At 40.2% G+C, this 18,310-nt stretch overlaps 1 long non-coding RNA gene across 1 annotated transcript; it reads right to left on the bottom strand.

Moving 5' to 3' along the window:
- Window positions 1-269: 269 nt before the first annotated feature.
- Window positions 270-17,044, bottom strand: LOC122534371. Its single transcript, XR_006307866.1, has 2 exons — window positions 16,524-17,044; window positions 270-391 (listed from the first exon to the last, which is right to left on the bottom strand). It is a non-coding gene; the product is annotated as an uncharacterized LOC122534371 (long non-coding RNA).
- Between the last annotated feature and the right edge of the window lie 1,266 nt (window positions 17,045-18,310).

Raw genomic sequence — 18,310 nt, 5'->3', positions numbered from 1 at the left:
GTAACGTTGTCTGTTTTCTTCTCTCCGCTCCCTCGCGCATCCGCTCGCAAGTCTCTCTCTCTCTCTCCCCTTTCTCGAAAATATGGATCACGAAAATATATACGGACTTGGCTACGTTCTCTCGTCCCACCTTCTCCGCTCGTTATCTTCCCTCTAACTCCCCTCTGTCTAATCGATCCGCGTCAGTCTTACGTGTTTATTGTCGAGGTTGCACTTAACGTCTGGTCTCCTCATTATTGTCGTCTTTTTTTTTTTCCTTTTCCTCCTCCTCCCCCCTGGGGAATTCGTGTCGCGTGCGCATCTGGGTCAACTGCTGGGCTGCGGCTCGCTTCTGTCGTTGGCAGTTCGGCTCGGATTCTCCTCTCGGAACCCCTCAGAGGCTCAGGTCCTCCTATGGAAAGCATCCGTGCCGTTTGATAATGAATTCGCGAGCCGATCGGTCGGTCCCGGCCGACCTTCTCGAATCACGAACGAGCCAACGATTCTCCCGGCGCCAATTCAAAAAAGACAGATGGACTATCGGGGTAATTGGAACGAGCCCTCCCCCCCTCCCCCCCCCCCCCCCGCGGAAGAAAGAAAACGAGAAAAAGAGGAAAACAAACACCAGGTCTCCGTGGCTTCTGCGTGGCTTCTGGCCACGACTCGAGCAAGAGTCGTGGGAAATCCGAGGGAATGCACCCGGGGAATGAGCTAGAATTCAGCCAGAGTCGAGGCCATCTGCGACTCGTTCTACACCTACGGATTTCGTACGCCCAGTTAGCGTGCACAGAGCGGAGGAGGGCCGTGGATTACACAACGAAAATTCCGTGGATTCAGAGGAGCCGAAGTTCGAGGGGAAGGATCTACACAAAGCGAAATTAATTTTGCCTCGTCGATCGCTCGAAGAATTCCCGGTTTACGCGAGTTTCCCGGTTGCCGATTCCGCGACGCGAAAACGTGACGTATATTAACCACTTGTGCTGGCAACTGGTTGGCGGACCATAACGAGTGACCGAACCGTACACAATAATTCGTCGCTTTCTTTTTTTCTTTCTAACTGTACGATATCATTGGATAGAAATTATTGATAAGTAATAAATTTATTATTTGTTTTGCCTCGATTATACTTAAATATACTTGAAACTCAAGAAAATATTGCAATTTTGGGATACAAGATTCCCGACGTGCGTGGCACGTCATTCCAGCGCAAGAGGTTAATAAACTTTAATTATATTTATTTTAAACCACGTAGATTAATGAACTTCAATTATATTTATTTTAAACTACGCAGGTTAATAAACTTTAATTATATTTATTTTAAACCACGTAGATAACCACTTACGCTGGCAACTGATTGCGGACCGTAACGAGCGACCGAACCGCGTACAATAATACGTCTTTTTGAAACTCATCGGTACGATATCACTGGATAGAAGTTATTGAGAAGTAATAAATATACTTAACACTAGAACTACCAAGGACTAAAGCATAGAATTTTCATCAGAGATATTAAAGTGAAAAAAAAGAAAAAATAGAAATACAATAGAATACACAAACTTTTATTCGTGTATTTCATAAAAAATCATTTGAACCTCTAAAAATATACTGTTTTACATCTGTGATATATATTAAAAATATAAATTATAATAAAAATTATAAATTAATCATTTTGACCACTTTGGTAGTTCTACTGTTAAAGCTGAGAAAATGTTGCAATTTTGACGATCCTCAACAAGAGTCTTCGAGCGTGTTTGTGTCGCTGTTGCGATTAATCGTCGCTTTCCCTGCTCCTAACCTAACTCAAACCGATTTCATCACGTTTCGCGTGAGGTCAGACTCCAACGGAAGCAAGTGAATTCGAAATTCCGCTCACTCTGCGCTCTGTTTGATTGAAACAAAAAATGCCTGCACGTAATGCACGAGGAACATCTGCTCGATGTCGGCTTCTGAAAACTGGCTTGATCCCGGTGTCTCTCTCCGCGAGCTTCTATCACGCGCTCATGGTTTCTGCCAAGTCGATCCGCATGTGCTGCACGGCCGCGCGAATCTCTGAATTCCAAGGCGGTTCTTCGCGAGCTTGGCAGAAAAAGGAAGAATGAAAAAAATCATTTTCGCCGCGATACTGAACTGGAAGGGAGGGATCTCGCTCCAAAAAAATGTCCGTTAATCCGATTAATTTGAAATAGAATCTTTTTTGCATTTCCTGATAACATTTTGACAGAGGTCTAGAATGTTTTTTTCTTCTTTTTTTAACTGAACTTAATTTTTTCAAATAAACTGTTTTTTTCTGTTTTTAACTAAACTTAATTTTTTTAAATAGACTGTATTTTTTCCTTTTTTTAACTTAACTTAATTTTTTTAAATAGACTGTATTTCTTTCTTTTTTTAACTAAACTTAATTTTTTAAATAAACTGTATTTTTCCTTTTTTAACTAAACTCATTTTTTTTAAATAAACTTAATTTTTTTTATTTTTTTCTAACTAAACTTAATTTCTTTTTAAATAAACTGTATTTCTTCCTTTTTTTAACTAAACTTAATTTTTTTAAATAAACTGTTTTTTTAACTAGACTGAACTTAACTTTTCAAACAAGAATCTAACCTTAAATTTTTAAGAGGTTGACCCAAACCTAACCTAACCTAGTAATAATAGTCCAGCCTAACCCGATGGTATCTGTAGCCGATCTTCTCCGAATTGCAATAGATTAAGAAAAATTTTTTTCGCGATAAAGACGTGGATCTTTCGGGCAAAAAACTGCGCAATTTGCCGAACGAACGTCAACTTTGCGCGACTAATCGCATCTTGCTGGAAAGAACGACTGGTTAGCCAGTTCCTCTGACGAGAGAAAAAATTTTCCTGACCCATCCTTTGAGCCACAGCAACTTTGAGCTTTCTTTTGAACACAGCTACCTTCGTAGATAGTTTCTTTTTTTTTTTTTCTTCTTTTTCTTTTCACGGCGAAGTTTGGCTTTTAGAAGCTTCCAGCGGGAAGGCCTTTATATTCTAATTTCAATGAAAATCTCGGATACCTGATATCTCCCTGCTAATACGTAATTTTCCTCTTTCTCTGTGCACGTGTATGTTTGCCAAGTATCTTATCGACTTCGTTATAGCGCGGAATTATCCAAAAGTTCAATCGGAAGGTTTCAACTTTTTATTACGCTGCTCGAAGCAATTAGAAAACGCCGTGGATTCATTCACGCGTGCAGAAGCTCCGTCAATTTCAAAAAGTGCTGAAACGTCGTTTGGATGTTCAAAGTCTGACACATACATTTCGTCACACGCGTTAATGTAGAAATTAGAGGGAAATAGATCCAAGTGGTGTGTAACTTTTAGGGACGGGCTTGAAACTTCTAGTTTCTAAATTCTCGGAACTTCGTACGATCCCGAAACTCGGGAGGCGATGATTTTATCTTACGAGGGGCGTTTTCTTGTTTCCAAAACTGGAGTTAACAATTCTATATGAATTTTCATTGGTCACAGTTAAACGAAATAAACAAATGAAATTGTAACAATGTTACAGAAATATCCGATCTAGATTCTTGTCTGAGAACACTCGTTGTGGACTTTTTTCCTGTCGACTGAATGTACTGAAAAGTCTTTCAGTTGACGTAGTAAAATATTTTTAAAATAATACTGTTGAAATAGTAGACTATTTTTTTTTCTTTAATAATTTCTTTAGATTTGGATGTTTTGAAATTACGATCGATTGAAAATTAATTGAAAATTGCACGTGCTTAACCACTTGCGCTGGCAACTGATTGCGGACCGTAACGAGTGACCATCTGAGTTTCGGAATCACGAACAAAAATACAAAAGTTTCGAAATTTTCTTGGGTTTCGAAGAGTTTCGAGGCTGTCTTCAGTAATTTTATAATTTTCTAACTCGTCAGCGTTAGACATCGGTTTAATCAGGGATCGATAAGGTTAAGGTTAACTTTTAAATAAATTCCACGTGAAACACACGAGTCGTAGAATTCTTTTTCGTTACAAATCCCAATGACAATAAATAAACAAATGTAAGCCAAAGGCTTTTACTCTTCTGGAACAGGTTTTATTTTTCTGAAGTGACAGATAATTTGTTTGGACGATTAATATTAATAGATAGTTAATAGACCATGATTGTCAATTTAAAAAAAAAAAAGAAGAGAAAAAACCTGTTATATTTCGATCCCTGGTCTTGACCTTTATCGTCCAAAGAAGAGATTGAAGGTAAGACGCAGCGTGTCTCGCAGGGAGGTGGCTAGAAATTCCTACGAGAGCCGATCGAACCGGAAATCGCGGCCCTCGAACGTTCGCGTGCTGTCACGAGCTTATCGCGCGACGAGCAATAACAGCCGGTTGCCAACACGGCGCGCAACGAATAAATAACTCGCACGCGAAACGTCACTTTTATGAACCGGAGCTTTTAGTCCCCGCTGTTAAAAACGTCGCAGTCCATTAGTACTCGCGGCGATACGAACGTCACCGCGGCTCGCTGCGCGTGCAAAAATTCACCGGTCACTTAATAACGTTTTCTCGTTCGAACGTCTCGGCGAATAGACCATGATCGTCTACCGGGTGTTGAGAATTATTCCGCCTGGCGAATGTCTAAAATTTCCACGGAAAACATTAATCGAGAGTCTGGCCAAGCGTGACGCTCTTCTTTTTAGAAAATATTCCACGAAAATATTTTTCTCTACGAAATGTATGTGTACGTGTTTAAGAATTTGTACAAAAAAAGAAAAAAAAAGAAAAATAAGGAGAGAAAAGTCTTGCGTTTGACCGGTAAAATGAAAAGTGAATGAAAATGGTGATCATTCCTTAGTTTTCAGTTTTAAAAAATATTCGTAATATTCCCTCAGTTTTGAGTATATTCAAGTAAAAACAAAGTAGGCAGAACAGATAATAAATTTATTACTTCTCAGTAATTTCTGTCCAGCGATATCATACCGATGAATTGAAAAAGAAAGCGACGAATTATTGTGTACGGTGTTGGTCACTCGTTATGGTTCGTAATCAGTTGCCAGCGCTGTATTGAAAAATGTGATTTTCAAGGAAAAGAGATTCTATACGTTTCTGAATATTACTATACTATTATTATACTATTATACTAATATTATAATATTATAATATTATATAATATTATACTATTATACTACTATAATATTATATAATATTATACTATTATACTATTATAATATTACATAATATTATACTATTATACTATTATAATATTATATAATATTATACTATTATATTATTATTCTGAGAAAATAATTTCAATATATTAATTTCAAGTATATTGAAATATAACCCAGGCAATGTAAATAATAAATTTATTACTTCTTAGTAATTTCTATCCAGTAATGAATTCGAAAAGAAGACGAATTATTGTACACGGGTTTGGTCACTCGTTATGGTCCGCAATCAGTTGCCAGCGCAACGTGGTTAACTGTCGACGAGTTTACGGCTGTTTGCGCTGTCGTTTTCGCGGATGATAGAATATCTGTAGAAAACGAGGAAAATCGAGTTGGGAAATGATCGAAGCCTCTGGGATTTGTTATCTCGGTTGAAATCTCGGAGCGTACACTCGGTATGTAATATATGTAGATCCTATGAACTGTTGGGAGAAACGTCTCGTCAGCTCTATTCGCGGCGATGAAATTAATCTTCTTCTGCCGTGACATATTCGAATTCTAAATTAAAAACAGAACGACCAGAATAAGATTGATGAAAAATCGAGCAGCAGAAAAATGTCGCTTTCTTTCGAATTTTAACACTCTCCTAATTCCTTTAAAATTAGGAATGACTTGCTCGAAACTCAAGAAGGTTTCGAGTTTCAGGAATTCAGATTTTTCTTTTTTTTTTTTTTTTTCGTGACTCGAAACTCTCGAAATTCAGATAAGATATAAAATCGATGAATAAAGTATCATTTTCAGCGTGAATGAAGAATATTTGATTCGTGCGCGTCTGGAATGTTTGATGAGAGATGCTTTGCTTGAAAATTTTTGTCTTCAAAAATATAAGCGAAATTATATGAAAAAGGGAATCATTATGTGTCCTCATTATGTGTCATTGGTATTACACCAGCTCTGAAATACTTTTCAATAATGTAACGTGATCGATAAAAAAAGAAACTATTATAGATTAGATCCAGGAGAGAAGATCTAAAACCTGAATGAATCTTGAATATTTTCGTACGTCGTCACGTTTGTCGAATCGAAAATTTATATGAAATTTCCTCCAGTTCTTAGACAGGAAAACAAAGTTTCTTACGATCGAGCGAAGTGCCAGACTCGAGTTCTCTAACATGAACAATTAAATCCTCGAACACTTCTATTTAAAAGAAGAAAAAAAGGAAAGTGAGTTCGCTGACCCAACTTCTGTCTAAAATAAAAAAAATAAAATAAAAAAAACAGAAAAAGAAAAGAAAATGGAAAAACAGAGAAGTCAGTGCTATAAAGTTTCGAGATCTCACGCGGAGTGCTCGACTTCTACCCAAAATGAAAAAAAAAGAAAATGGAAAAAAGTCAGTGCTTCAAAGTCTCGAGATCTCACGAAGTTCTAAACTCGTGAGTTCCCTGACCCAACTTTTATCTAAAATAAAAAAAATAAAATAAAAAGAAAAACCAGAGAAAGAAAAGAGAATGGAAAAACAGAGAAGTCAGTGCTACAAAGTTTCGAGATCTCGCACAGAGTTCCCTGACTCGAAGAATTAAAAAAAAAATTTCCTCGCGCACTCGACTTCTACCTAAAATGAAAAAAAAGAGAAAAAAAGAAAAAACAGAGAAAGAAAAGAAAAGGGGGGGAAAAAGAGGAGAAACGTCGATTGGAAAAACACGAGTGAAATGGCAAGCAATTTTTTTTTTTTGGAGCGCGTGTTTAGGTTGGACGTGATGTACCGGATGTTGGCCCATATCGCGTCTATTTTCGCGCGTACACGGTGCGATCGTTTCGCGCGAACGGTGTACCGCGAGGGGTGGAAAGGGGGAGGATTCACGGTGGCCCCGGTGGCACGAACCGAAGGGGAAACTCGACGGAAAGTTGAGCAAAAGCAAAAGGGAGCGCCGCCGGAGATAGCGATGGCACACACCGCCGCTGTGCTCCTATTGTTCTTCGTTTCTGAGAGGGCCGATGCGCTGCCAATATCGGAGCGTTCCGGCGCAAATATCGGGTCACGAGGTCCGACCCTGTTCCTGGCAGACGGCGATAACTCGGCCGACGCGACCACCGTCCTCTCCCTGTCCACGGCGATTCGACCCACCGTAATTACCGACAGATTAGGCGACGCGACCTCCCTCCCCCCCTTTCGCAACGCGATTTGCTGTTTGAACCAGATTAGGCCCTCGACCGGATCATGAGGAATCTTGAGCAATGAATTTTTTTGAAAAATAAACGAGTAAAATTTATTTTGCACCTTTTGTATCGAAGTTAATTAATTTATTTTAAATAATCTAAATATAAATATATATATATATATTATTTTTTTTAAATAATAAAAATAAATATGTCGTATTTATTATATATAATAGTTCTTTTTAAAATAAATTTCATTTATGTGAAAAACCTTGCTCTTTGTGTCGAAGGTCTCGGTTAGAGATTGGACAGGTGGGATTTTTAATTGAACTGTTGGGTAAATGGACACTGGAGATAGACTCCTAGTCGATGATGGACTAATGGCATAAACTAGACCACGTCAGACATCTTGTAATGTAATTATAATTATAATAGTTCTCCGTTGGAATAGCTGGAATTTTTGATTGAAATGCTAGATAGATACATTGTACTTTGTCAATCAATTACTAAATAGTAATCAGTTTTGTCATCAATCGCCAAACAATAATCATAGTAGTTCTTAATTGGGGCAACTAAGACTTTTAATTGAAAATTTAGACGAATAAATATGAGAAATGCTCCTGGTCGATGACAGAAGTACAAACTGAACCACGTTCGATTAGACGATATTTCAGAGACGAGTGATAAAAGAATTCTCTTTGCACAAACAAGAGAGAGTTGGCGGCAGCGATCAATTATTAAACTGTAATCAATTGCTAAATATAATCATCGATCAATCAATTGATCGATCTCTACATATAGAGTGATCTGTACTAGTTTTCATTTGGGGCAAGTAAGACTTTCAATTGAAAATTTAGACGAATAAATATGAGAAACGCTCCTGGTCGATGACAGAAGTACAAACTGAACCACGTTCGATTAGACGATATTTCAGAGACGAGTGATAAAAGAATTCTCTTTACACAAACAAGAGAGAGTTGGCGGCAGCGATCAATTATTAAACTGTAATCAATTGCTAAATATAATCATCGATCAATCAATTGATCGATCTTTGTTCTTCTTCGCGATGAAGAAGTGGGGGAAGAAAAAGAATCACGAGCTATTTCAATCCTGTCTTTCGTGCGAACTCGACAGCCAACGTTATTCGATTCAAGGCGAGAGATGCATTCGTATCTTCTTAGCCGAGCGATCACGGTGGCTGCTGCTTGATCTCCTTTAGCAAGAGAGAAAGAGAGAGAGAGAGAGCACGAGAGGACGACATGGGTGCGGCTTAAGTCTCTCCGTTGCGGGAAAGAAGGATCAAAAAGTTTTTATCCAGCCGCCGTTTCATAACTTATTCCTGTGTACGAGCGACGGGGACACTTTGTGCAGGCTGCCAGCCAACACAAAGGACATCCTCTTTTTATTCGCCGCGGCCCCGGCCACAAATCCTACAAACGAGCCGGGACAAATTATGTTCTCTCGCTCATTTCCCTTCTTTTTTTTCCCTCCCTCTTCTTTCCTTCTCCCTCGTGCCGTGGCCCGTTCTCTAATTATCCATCGGAAGGTATTACTCGTCCACCACACGAGGAAAGGAACGATCAGCTGCTGGCCAGAAAATGATCGTGGAAAAATTTAAATTTCAGATCGAATTGGGTTGAAACACGCTGGTTTGGGTGGGAGTGACGGTAAAAGATGGAATGATCGCGGATACTAGATTCAAGCGGAAGATCCCGTTTCGAACTGGGGGGAAAGCAGAATTCCCACGAGCATTTTTCTTCCGCCTTCGCTTTAAAAAAAAAAAAGAAGAGAAAAGAAAAGAAAGAAGAAAAAAAGGTAGCTTGGCCTGGTTTCCCCAAGTGCCCGTGCATATGCACGCACGCTGGATAATAAGCGGACGATGAGACAGAAGGGCGAAAGTGGGTGGAGGAATAATAATTAGAATGTGGGCGAAACAAGTGAAAAATAAAGGAGTCGGAGGATAAAAGTGGGAATTGTGTAAAAAAAAACAAAAGAAAGAAAGAAAAAGGAGGTGAAAGCACGAAGGAAGAATTCCAGCCTAGAAATGAAAAAGAGAGAGAGAAAAAGAGAGAGAGAGAGAGGAAGATAAGAGAAGCGACGTGAGAGAAAGTGAAAAGTGAAAGAAGAATTCTGAAGAGAAAAGCTTTGGAAATCATTTTCACGTATTTCAAAGGTAAACCAATAGCTGATTAATATGTTAGCCTCGAGCCTTTAATTTCCAACGAAATTTCAATCGAATAAAACATAATTGACAATTTAAGTCGAGAATTCTGAGAGTTTTATGAGCCGTTCGAGAGTTATCCAAATTTCTCGCGGAGTAAATTAAGTTCCCCGGCCCCGAGGCGAGTATCGCAAAGTTTAAGTTTCAGAAATTGCTTCGGATTAAAATGCCCAGCGAGAGAGAGAGAGAGAGACAGAGTGAGAGGAAGGAGATATCTGCGATATTTATCTGAATAAAAGCCTAAGACTTTGTCTAATGGAGAACCAAAGGAAGATAAAGGATTGCGCAGGAGGGCGCAAAGCAGAAACGCGAGTTGAACGAATGGAAAGTTGAAAATACGGGAAAAGTGAAAAGTGGAGAGAAAGAGATGGAAGAAACTAAACAGAGAGATTAAAAAACATTCAAAGCAGAAGAAACTATAAATTACGAATGAAAAACAGGGCGCTGGAAAGTGCAGAGTAAGTAAAAAAATGTAAATGCACGAGAAGAGAAGAAACGTGAAAACCAGGACAGAGGGTAGTAAGAAAGATAAAACTAACGTTCCAAAGCGATACGAAATACCGGCGGCGGAAGAAAGTTGCGCAGCTGGGAGAGAAATGCACGAGGTTGAAACTCAACGAAACTGGAGAGAAATTCAATTCTAACTAACAATAAATTGTACAATAAAAAGAAAAGAGAGAAAGAGAGAGAAAGACGAGGCGCGTACAAGTATCTCGAGTCGACGAAAAGAAACTTATCTGAAGAATTTGACGAATATCGAACGATCGAATATCATCACCCTTGTGGATGTTGCAGGAAACGCGCTCTGCTTCTGACAGGGTCGCCTGCCTCGTGTAATTGATGGCTGATCGATGCAATTGCAGTCACCAGGACCATCTCGTTCACCGCGGCGTCGTTCGATCTTTCGTCGGTGCAAATTTCAGCGCCGATCCTTCAGCGAGAACAAACACTTCTGTCTCTCTCTCTCTCTCTTTCAGTTCTCTCTCAGTTTTCGTACGAAATCGTAATCGCGTCGAAACGCTCTTTCCCAACGATGGAAAACCTTTCTGTTTTCTGTGTGCAGGTATTCGCGAAAGTAAAACATTCATTCATCGCGGTCGACGCGGTGGTGTTTCCCGACGAGCAACGAGAAATTCGTAATCAAAGGCCATTCAATCGGACGCTTCGGCCTAACGAACCTACAAACGCCAGCGGTTTACTCGCGGGAAAAGTCCACCGAGCGAAAATTGCTTCGTTAGATCGAGACTAATTGACCGTCGAGCGCTGTCGCGCGCGTTTCCTTTTTTCACACGCGTGTCGGGTCGAATATGTCGATTGCGCGATTACCTCGTACATACGTGGTGTTTCGCGGATTGAGTTCCGCGTCGCTTCGTTCTCTAAGCCGACTTTGATTCGCTGTAACGTTTATTAAATTGTCCGTCGTCGGAGGAGCTATATTAAACGCTCGGTGCGCGCGCGCGCGCGCGCACGCTCTCGCCTTGCGACAGGGTGGACAGAAATTCAGAGTCCCCCTCTCTCGCTGGGGAAATTAAACCTCGCTTCGAGGGAAGTCTGCAAAGTATCTCAACCCTACAGATTTTCCCTATCTCCGAACTTCGACCAGAAGTAAATGTTCTTGCACACACGCGCATCGTCGTAATCGAAAAGTAGACAAAATTGAGAGTAGACGAAATGAGACAAAATTCGTCTCAACTATTTCTCGTAGTTCTGTTCTTTAAAATTTAATAATCTGTTTAATATAATTTGATTTATTTAATATAATCTGTTTAATATAATTTAATTTATTTTATATAATCTATTTAATTTAATTTAATTTATTTTATATAATCTATTTAATTTAATTTAATTTAATTTATTTTATATAATCTATTTAATTTAATTTAATTTAATTTAATTTATATAATCTATTTAATATAATTTAATTTATTTAATTATTTACTTATGACATATATTATACATTATATATTTATATATTTATTTGATAAATATAACCCATTTAATATAGTTTAATTTTTTTTTATATTATTTAATATACTTATTATATATTTATATATTTATTTAATAAATATAATCTATTTAATATAATTCAATTTATTCAATATACATTATATATTTATATATTTATTTAATGAATATAATCTATTTAATATAATTTAGTTCAATCTATTTGAATACAATCTAATTTATTTCTAATAATTTCTCTGACCGTTTTCTTCCGAACAAGGGAAGAAAAGGAGAAGAAAAGTTGACACAGTGGCGAGAAACGTGTGAAAAGGTGAAAGGGGCGTGGGTCGAGGAATATTCTGACCGCGACACGGTGATCTTGACCCGCCATCAGCCGAACGTAGAACGAACGTAGCACGGTTCTTCGTGAAACTCGACTCCTTCCTATCGTTCCTATCTGTCCCGGGCGAAACAGCATTTGCGAGGGAGATTGCATCGACTACGACGACGACAACCACCACCACGGGTCGGCAATTTATCGAGCGCGCGCAAACGCTTCCGGTCCCCTCCGGGTTCCCGTTGCTTCGACGCGTGCAATTCGCCCGCGAATCGCCGTTCTCGTTCGCGCGCCAGTATTTCCCCGCTTTTTAAAGGGAATAGCCTCGAAAGAACGACTCCCCGACAAGCCAATTTTCTCTTCAACCCCCGTACACCGGGTGTGTGACGCGGTTTAATCTGTAAATGGAGGCAACTGCGCCTCGGGCTAGAGTGGAAAATAGAGTGGAATCTGTTATTCGAACGCTCTACTGCTTCAACAAACTGCTATTTCGAACTGCCGTCTCTATCTATCTATCTTTTTCTCTCTCTCTCTCTCTCTCTCTCTCTTTCTCTTTCTCTTTCTCTTTTACCCTGTGATTGCGAGCCTCGGGATTTTTCTCTCGTATTTTTTTTTTTTCTTTTTCTTTTTTTTCGAACGATAAGGGCTCAAACAGAAAGAAAAAAAAAAATGTAGAAAAGCGATTTCGAGGGACATTCGAGAACTGGTGAAGTGAATTTTAGCGGATCCTCCAACGCACTGGTCCTCCAACGCCAAGAGATGTTCTTGCAAATCTCGAACGAGACTTTCGCGGACGAAGCGTGTCGAAAGACGTTTACGCAGATGATTCTAACTGGTCTGTAAACGTTTGTAAAGACCCGTGGAAACTTTTAATCCGCGAGGAAGAAGGGAGGGGAGGAAGCTGGTCGTCGCGGCGCGTGCAATTCGCGCGAACAACGTGCAAACGTTGGCGAATTCCCGCGGGTACACCCTGTGCACGGCTAATCTGTAAATGTCTCCATTGTAAATGGATCCTGTCTTGCCCGTGAATTGCCGTAACTCATCGCGAGTCGCGCGCTGAACGTGTCAGCGCCTAGATTAAGCCGCGCATTAAATCAGTTGTATCTGCGCCGGTGATTAATTTAAATTATTGTGCACGCGGGCTGGGAAATTCCGTGGCCAAGTTCGGCGTTCTCTGATTCAGCGTCTCTGCCTCCGTGTGAACGGGAGAGTGATTTGGAAATAGATGGAACAATACGCACGAGACAGTTTCGTTTTTTTTATCGCGAGTTAGTCAGAATTTTGCAGCGGCCATTGCACGAATTTCCAGTGTTTCGAATAATATTGACGGTATTTAAATACTTGTTTAATAATTAGATAATTGCAGTGATTGGTTAATAATTAGCAACAATTGTGAGATAATTCTGTGAAAATAGATCGTGCAGTAATAAAGCGCGAAGCTTCCACTTTCGCAGTTCTGATGTGATTTATTTTTCACACTTGTAAAGGTACTCTGTTATACGATACTATTATTAGTAACAATAATAATACTATTATTTTTAATGATAGGCCAGTTAAATTTTTGTAGACTAGTAATTCTAATTATTAGAAATTGGGAAATTCGAATGTCTTTCCGCCGCAACCGTCTTCAGATTAGATTATTCGCACGAGAGTAGAAAAATTGATCGAAATCCCGATTAATAATAAACGTGAATGGCGGATCGATACGAAGATACGTAATTTCGAGTCAGAGTGTCAGAGATGAAACTCGCAGTTGTTCGACTGGGGCGAGGACACGATCGAAACGTTCCTGAACCGTAATCGATTATGTAATTCGAGTGAAATTAGCCCGTAGTGTGTTCCTCATAAATAGACTTGGGTGGAAGTTCTTGAAAGTTGGAGGATCCGCGAGAACGGTCCAAAGTTCCCTGAACAGTCCGTGCTGTATTCACCTTCTCTGTACTTCCTAAAATAGGGACAAGTTCATCGAGATACTATGATTCTATAATCGAAACGCCGTAATTAATACGCGCGTCGGCTCTCGCGGTCGCGTTGCGAGAATTGAAACAAGACCAACAGAAAACGATTCTTTCATAATTCTGTTTGTTACACCCGACGCTACGAAGATGAATAAACTAATTGCAAGCGAACCTTTTAACTCTTTGCACTCGAACTGACTCTTCTGAGAAGACATCGTAACTTAACTTCTTGCCCTGGCACGTCGAGGATTTTTTGTTCCAAAATTGTAATATTTTCTCTACTTTAACACTAGAACTACCAAAGTGGTCAAAATGACTAATTCATAATTTTTCTTTTAGATATACTACAAATGCAAAACAGTGTATTTTTAGAGGTTTAAATGACTTTTTATAAAATGCATGAATAAAAGTTTGTGTATTCTATTTTCACTTTAATATCTCTGATGAACATTCTATGCTTTAGTCCTTGGTTGTTCCAGCGTATATTCAAGTATAACCCAGGCAAAATAAATAATAAATTTATTATTCTTCTCAATAATTTCTATCCAACGATGTCATACCGACGAGTTCGAAAAGAAAGCGACGAAATTATTTTATACGGTTTGGTATTTGGTCACTCGTTACGGTCCGCAATCAGTTGCCAGCGCAAGTGGTTAAATCTAGCCAACAATTCGGGTTTCCTTTTCTTTATAATTATAACGTAAAGACAATTATAATGAACGTGTACATTTGGTGTTGTATGATAACAGTATAATACCTGAACAGACATAAGACGAAGAAAAAAATTTCAGAAGAAGGAATTTTCGAAGACAGCCCTAAATGAGTCAATCGACACTCATAATAATTCACATAATTCGGAACAAGTCGCATAAAACTAGACTTTTCATTGCTTCTTACGAAAGTTTAAAAAAACGGCAGAGGACATTATTATTCCAGAGACTAGGAAACCAGCAATGCTTTAAATTTAAACGATATCACTAGTTGGAATGATACGACCAACAAAAAATTTCGTTAAAATGTTAAATATTCGAATGATCGCTGTATCATTTTACTTGAAGTAAATGATGCCTTGTAAATAAATTGCTGGTAGATGATGTGTGAAAAAAAAGATTTTTGTCGAGGGTAAAGGGTTAACGATATCGAAAATCAAGCAGAGAGAAGGAGAGCTCGTCGGAGAGAATCCCCGCTGAAAGCATAATCGAAGACGTACTTTTATCAGAGGAAGGATCCAAAATGCAAACAATCGTCACGGGACGATGAATAAGGGGAAGAAGCAGATCCGTGGCCGCTATTGATAACGCTAGACCATCCGCTGTTTGCGCAGATTAAATTCATCGATCGATCGTGCCACGCGAAACGAAAGCCTCTCTGCACAACGTGGAAGATGGCTACGGTTCTCTCTCTTTCTCTCTCTCTCTCTCTCTGTCGCCACCGTTCCAATAATCCTCCCATACGCCGTTAAATCGTATAATAAACGCCGTTCTCTCCATTCTCCCCTATAAAATATCAAATCCCCGGTAATGGCGAAATGTCCAAGAAAGTATAACTCAAGATTAAACACACGAAACTTCTCCTCTCTCCTAATCCTGTCTCTCTGGCGCATCGTAAATATATACAGGGTGTTTCGTAACTTGTGGGACCTTTGGGAGCTGATTGTACGCCTAAAAATAATGAAAAAAAATCAGATAAATATGTGTCCCATCTGTCTTCTTTTATGAGAGATAATGAATTTTATAAACAGAGCAAACTCTAGTAAGCTAGTGTTACCAGGGATGGTATATTCAATTTTCATAATAATCACAATTGGGATGAAGAAAACCACATGTTATTGTCCATTCAAAACATCAACACCAGTTTAGTTTAAACGTATGGGCAGGAATAATTGATAAATTTTCAATTGGACCTTTTTTTCTTGATGGGAAACTAACTGGCACAAAGTACGTTGATTTTTTGACCACGCGTTTACACGAAATATTAGAGGAAGTTCCAGTCGGTATTAGACTTCGTATGCGGTTTATGCACGATGGAGCTCCGCCGCATTTTAGCCGAGTGGCTAGGCAATTTTTAAATCAACACTTTGCAAATAAATGGATTGATCGTGGAGGTGCTATTGCATGGCCTGCTCGTTCTCCGGATTTGAATCCATTAGATTTTCATTTGTGGGGACGTTTAAAATCTATTGTACACGCAACATCGATTGAACATGCTGAAATACCACGAAATAGAATAGAGCAAGGCTTCCGATAAATTCGAGAAACACCAAGAATGATAGAGAGAGTAACCAGATGAATGACAAGACGCGTGCAGCCGGTCATTTCGAGCATCTTTTGTGAAAATTCATTATATCTCATAAACGAAGACAGATATATATATTTATATGACATTTTTTTCATTATTTTTAAGCGTATAATCAGCTCCCGAAGTGGGTCCCACAAGTTACGAAACATCCTGTATATAATTTTTGTGTATCGCGTGTTGTCGGATCGATGGCTCAGGAGGAACCACGAAAAATAGCAAAACTGTTTCCTATTTCTCATTCTACTCACGATCAGTCAGCAACTTCTAATCACGAATTTAAAATACACGACTCGGAGTCTCTGTTGGAGTATTTCAATTTCCTAATTGAAACGTTGGTCTCCAAGAACCAACCAACGGTTGGCGGGTCGATACCAGCTCGCACTTCGTTTTAATTCAAGCCTCGGAGAGCCAGTCACGATCCCTCCGCGATAAGGCGTCGAACGAAGATTTAGTTTTCAATTTTGGTTTAGGGAGTTTTTTCTTTTTTTTTTTTTTTTCACTCGATGTACCTTTTCTCGATGCGCAGCGAACAGAATTTTCCTCGTGGACGTTTCTCGTTTATCGTCATTGATTCGGCGTGAAGAGGATCGTAGGGGGAGATCGATGCTCGTTCGTGATCGATGCTCGCGCGCGATTCCGTGGATTCTTGCCTCACTGTGGTTCCGTTCGACCCTCGGCCTGGGTCAGGCCGTTGACCGGCTCGAAAGAAGGACGAAGCTGACGAGAATCGCGTCGACGAACCGTGCAGTCCGGCTGCATCGACACTCGTCAACGTATCCACAGTGCCGATTAATCACCTCGCCCCGGTTTCGACAAGACGCGCCACCCCCGTATCGGCATCAGAGTTCATTTCACTTGCGTACTTCCTCCGTACCGATACTCCACGATACTCTTTTTTCTACTCTCGATTCTCGATTTCTGCGAATTTTCACTCTTCGAGAATGTCTTTTTTTTTTTTTTCTTTTACTCTGAATTGCTGGTCATTTTCAGTGTTCGACTCTCGACTCTCGATCCCTGAATTAATTTTAATTTTCTTTCTTGCTCTCGACTCTCCGTCTCTTTTGGAAATTTACCGAATTCTCCCCGTGTGACAAATTACATATATTTCCATAAATTATATATTTTGATACGAGCGTGAGAAGTTGCTTCGCGGGACTGTTGTTGCCGGGTTTGCCGAGCAGATGGTGGTCCGGGGAGACACCGTTTATGCACTCGACCGCGAACGAGTCCCTCAAGTTCGCCAGTTACCAACTTTCTTACCCACCTCCCCTCCCCCCCTCTTCGGCGCTGACCTACTAAAAACGATGCATGTTCGACACACGTTTTTCACCGTTGTGCACCGCCGCGTCCTCCGATCGACTGTCGAAACCTTGTCTTCTCCGTATCAATATCGTACAACTTATCTGCCGACCGTTTCCATTTATCTTTCTCCTTTCTCCCTCTCGTGCGTGTCCCACTTTCTTTGTTGTTTCGTTGCTCTCCGAAAGAAGAAGAAAGAGGACAGGATACAGACCGCACAGGATTTCCCCTGCAGAACAGAGACACGATCCGGAGTTTCGTTCGTTGGCTCACAATCAGCGACCTGTGCGTGAAAAATCCGTCTGACACGTTGACTCGAGCTAAAGATCGTAGAAAATTTCGCGATCACGTGGAAATTGTAAAAATTGCAAATCTACTCGGTGATTCGGCGTGAGACTCGCGTGAATGTACGACGTTCGTTCCCACTGGATATTTCGCTATACACGCTCGATTGAACGCACCGAACGCACACAGTTTATTTGCAACGAAATCCATCTGAATCCATGAAAACGCACTGTACTCATTCGTAGGTGGATATATCGTCGCCTCGCTGGTTCCTTCGTCCCTTCCAAAACTTTCCCTTCTTCTCCGGTCGTCTGTCACAAATATTCAAATCGCGCCTTCCGGCGCGAGAAACTATTTTCAAAAGCGAAACAAACAAGGTCAAGGGGCTTGTTCGGTTGTTCGATTCCTTCGTAGGTCACTGGATTTTTCGAAAAGAGAACGAGCGAGTGTCGGAAGAGCCGCGCGATCGGGGGTGGGGGGGGGAGAAGATCGAGGATCGGAGTCGGCTCAGGAGTCGCGCGTGCCTTTCATTCTCGAGACGACGAGCGTAGACGTGGTCGTAGCAACCCTTTCACCACGCATTACCGAGAGATGGTGGCGACCCGGGTGTTGAACCTTGGCGGAGAGCTGCATCGGCATCGGCAATTATCGTCGTAGCAGCGATCGATCGTTCGACGCGGCCTCCTCCTCGAGACTTCGTGCATGCCCCGTC

The sequence above is a fragment of the Frieseomelitta varia genome, unplaced genomic scaffold (genome assembly GCF_011392965.1).
Source record: "Frieseomelitta varia isolate USP_RPSP 00005682 unplaced genomic scaffold, Fvar_1.2 scaffold_588, whole genome shotgun sequence".
In the NCBI taxonomy this organism is placed as follows: Eukaryota; Metazoa; Arthropoda; class Insecta; order Hymenoptera; family Apidae; genus Frieseomelitta; species Frieseomelitta varia.
The sequence above is the reverse complement of the archived record's forward strand: the minus strand, read 5'-3'. Positions and strand labels throughout refer to the sequence as shown.